The following is a 3,822-nucleotide window of genomic DNA, read 5'->3' as shown; positions in this document are numbered from 1 at the left end:
CACTGTCACCATCATGGCAGTCATTGCTGTTCTGGTTGTCCTTGGAGTTGTGGTCATCATTGGAGCTGTGGTGGCTGTTATGAGGAAGTGGAGGAGAAACACAGGTAGGAGAGGGCAGGTTCTGGGTGTTCTCTCAGCACTTTTAGAAGTGTGCTCTGCTCACTAATGGAAACACATCCACACCCTCATTGCTGCTGTCTCTAACTGGGTCTGCTGTCAGTTCTGGAAACTTCCTAGGGCTGGGGACTTCCCTGGTCTCTCACAGCCTTTCTTCTCACAGGTGGAAAAGGAGGGGACTATGCTCCAGCTCCAGGTAAGTGTGGGAGCAGGATTGTCCCTGAGGCCCTTGGGGTGAAGCTGGAGATGATGGGGAGCTCAGCCAGACCATAATAGCCCCTTTAGGAAAATATTTTTTTGTGCTGTATTTGTACCTTGTAATGAAATCTTTCTTTTTTTCCTTCTTTTTTCCTAGGGAGGGACAGCACCCAGAGCTCTGATTTGTCTCTCCCAGATTGTAAAGGTGACACTCTGGGATCTGGCTTGGGGAGGGGCAAAGTGGATATGACTGAGATTCAGGGACTCCTGGAATCTCCTCTGGGTGAGGAGTTGTTTGTTGGATGTTGTTTTCATAGTGACTGTTCATGACTCTTTCTCTAGCATGAAGACAGCTGCCTGAGTGGACAGTGACAGATGATGTTTTCAGGTCTCTCCTCTGAAGTCTTGAGTCCTCAGTTCCCTTTAGTCAATGGCATCTTAAGTTCCCTGTGATTCTGTGGGCTCAGTGTGAAGAACTGGACGTCCAGCCCAGCCCTGCACACCACCACCCTCTCCCTGCTCTGCCCTGTGTTCCCTTCCACAGCCAACCTTCCTGGTCCAGCCAGGCAGGAGGGGACATCTCCATCCTGTCAGCTCCCTGCTGCCCTGAGCTGCAGCTCCTCACTTCCCCACTGAAAATAAAAATGCAAATGTGAACCTAATTGTTTAAGTCCTTGATCTAAGAGGTTGATTGGCAGGAAAATAAAAAAATTGAGAATACTTAGAATTTTATACAGGAAGTAAATGGCAGGTGGAGAACCTTCCAGAATCTGTGTCATTGTGCTGTTGTACCTGGTGGGACAGGATGAGGCTGTGGGAGCTGAGTGTGAACAGGGCTGTGTCCAGGTGGAGCTCAGTCCATTGTCATCTGTGACCTGGTCACCCTCAGCTCTGTCACCTCCTGGCTCTGTTCCCTTCATCCCTGTGAGCCACATGCTGAGATCTGTGATCACAGGATACAGGGATGGCCAGAGCCTTGTCCTGTCCCAGGATTATGGGCCCCAGGGCTGTGGTCCTGGCTGGGGCTCTTCATGCTGTCTTCTGTGTTTATTTCTTGTGTGTTAGTTTGTATGGAGGACTAGGCCTGTTCTTATTCCTGTGAGTGGTGTCTGTCTCATTGTCCTTTGGATGCTCAAATGTGACAGCAGTAGGAGATGTTTTTTGTTGTTTTGTTTTGTTTTTTTCTTGTCCACACCAGACAGCACAAGGGGCCTTTTCACAGGAGACTGGGCTAAGGAGATGAACTTCAGTTTCCTGAGTTCCTGCCTTCTTTAAGGCACCTCCCTGGAGTTTCCATCTTTCCCATCTCTCAGCATCTAACCCCAGATTGTAGGATCCACAAAGAGGAGGGATCCACAGGGTCTCAGCTCAGTTCTGGTCCTGTTGGATCTGTGTTCTGCCTGAGGCTTGTTGGGATCAGTAAGCAGGCACTTCTACAGCCAGCTCCAAGAAACCTGACAGACCGGTTATCAGGCATTTGTGAAGACACCCAGACCACCTGCTGACCACCTGGAACTACCTGCGCATGCTCTAAATCACCCTATAAAGAGAACAGGAGCCCCTCTCTCTCTCTCTCTCTCTCTCTCTGCGACCCCTCTCCCCCCTTCCCTTAATAAACCTCCCACGTGGAACCGATCTCGTGGCGTGATTTGTGAACCCGCATGTAACCTTCACATTCGCACGTTTCCTAACAACGCTCCCTCTCCTTCCCTGGCTCTAGGAATCCAGGTGCTGGAGCATTCATTTTAAACCTTACTGTATTTGGGGTATTTAAGCCTCTCCCTCCTTTCCACCAACCCCCCAACCCTAGGTAGGAGAGAGAAGGTTAGTCGGGAGAGGGGTCTCCATGGAGCAGGATGGATCATGAGCCCATGACCAAGAGAATTCCCCCTGAGGACAGAGAGCCACAGGAGAAACAGCCCTGGCAGGACTAATTGGCAAGTCACATTGGGCACATGGCTTGGAAATGGCAAAGTGACACAGACAGTTAATATCTGCCCAGCTCTGGTGCTTTAGAGCTTGTTAAATAAAATCTAAGAGGTCTCTGTCTCTTTTATAGACAGAGGGTAGACAGGACAGAAACACCCCATCCCCTTTAAATTTATTTCTGCACAATGTGGAAATTCTGCTAAGAAAACTTTAACACACTGAAGCAAGCAGCAGAGGAAGATACTAGAGAATGGGAAGACCTGCCATGCTCACTCACAGACTGAGAGAATTAACATTAGGAATGGCAGGTCCACCGAACAGATCTAAAGCAACTGATCAGAATTTCAGTGCTGTTTTTCACAGAGGCAAGGGAAAAATTATAATCCAAATGCAGCAGAAAGGCCCTAGACAGTAGAGCAATCCTGAGCACTGGGGTTGTGCTGGAGCATGGGGGCACAGCTTTAGTCCTAGCAGTGAGGAGGCAGAGGCTGGTGGAGCTCTGTGAGTCCAAGGTCAGTCTGCTCTACTCAGTGAGTTCTAGGCCAGCCAGGTCTACACAGTGAGTTCTAGGCCAGCCAGGTCTACACAGTGAGTTCTAGGCCAGCCAGGTCTACACAGTGAGTTCTAGGCCAGCCAGGACTACACAGTGAGACCCTGTCTCAGAACAGCAACAACAACCAAACAACAAGAACATTGCTGGGATGTTGTATTTGGTGGTTAGTATTTACCATTGATACATCTTTTAGTAAAGCTGCCATTAATCCTAAACAGCTGTATAACCAAAACACAGAGACGAGGATTTATTTAGTTAACCTAGAACACAATGCTGGGCAATAGTTCCTCCATCCTAAACCTTCAAGCCCGCAGAGTTTCACGGCATTCAGATTCACCCATTATACTGTAAGACTCGTGGGAGTCGTACATTACCGGAGAGGACCCTTGAGTGAGGCACGGAGACTGGGATCACTGCAAACCGGAAGAGGTTTATTGAAACCAACATGTTGGGGTCTCCTGCACCATGAGGAGAGGCGACCCGGAGAAACAAAAGCTTTGGGTTTTTATAGGCAACTTTGCAAGTAGCAACAGGGCAGTTTTTCATTGGTGGATATGTCCTTGGCCAGTGTGTTCAGGGTCAAGCCGCCTGCTTTGCAGTTTCTCCAAGGACTGCCTGGCCCCACCTGTGTCTTGGGGGCTTTTCCAGCAACTGTCTGTGAGATTTGAGTCCCAGGGGAGGGGAGTAGAGAGAAGAGGGTGTACTGGCACTTGGCAGTTAGTGGAAAGTTCCCAGTTTTCCCACTTTTCTTGCTTGTTCTCGAGTGAGATCCCTTCCTTCCCCCTTCCCATGATCATTTGAAGACCCAATCTTGGGTCTGACAGATATGACCCCTGGAGTCCTACAGATTTACTTTTCCACAAATGGGATCTGAGTACCATTACTGTATTGTAAGCCAAGGAGAACTGTTAAACCAGGATTTAACTCATCCTCTGGAATATTCTTCCTCTAGGATCTCTTTAGGCTTTTAGTCCAGTTGCTGCAATACTAGTTTTTATTCCAGCTAAGCAAATCCCCAAGTTAAT

General features: G+C 48.7%; 1 long non-coding RNA gene across 1 annotated transcript; it reads left to right on the top strand.

The window, feature by feature from the left end:
- Positions 1-972, top strand: LOC129668995 (uncharacterized). The gene is made up of 4 exons (XR_008718992.1): positions 1-104; positions 281-313; positions 473-520; positions 658-972. It is a non-coding gene; the product is annotated as an uncharacterized LOC129668995 (long non-coding RNA).
- The last annotated feature ends 2,850 nt before the right edge of the window (positions 973-3,822 follow it).

Source organism: Psammomys obesus, unplaced genomic scaffold (genome assembly GCF_907164565.1).
Source record: "Psammomys obesus unplaced genomic scaffold, mPsaObe1.curated_primary_1811, whole genome shotgun sequence".
In the NCBI taxonomy this organism is placed as follows: domain Eukaryota; kingdom Metazoa; phylum Chordata; class Mammalia; order Rodentia; family Muridae; genus Psammomys; species Psammomys obesus.
This window is presented reverse-complemented; position numbering and strand designations above follow the sequence as displayed.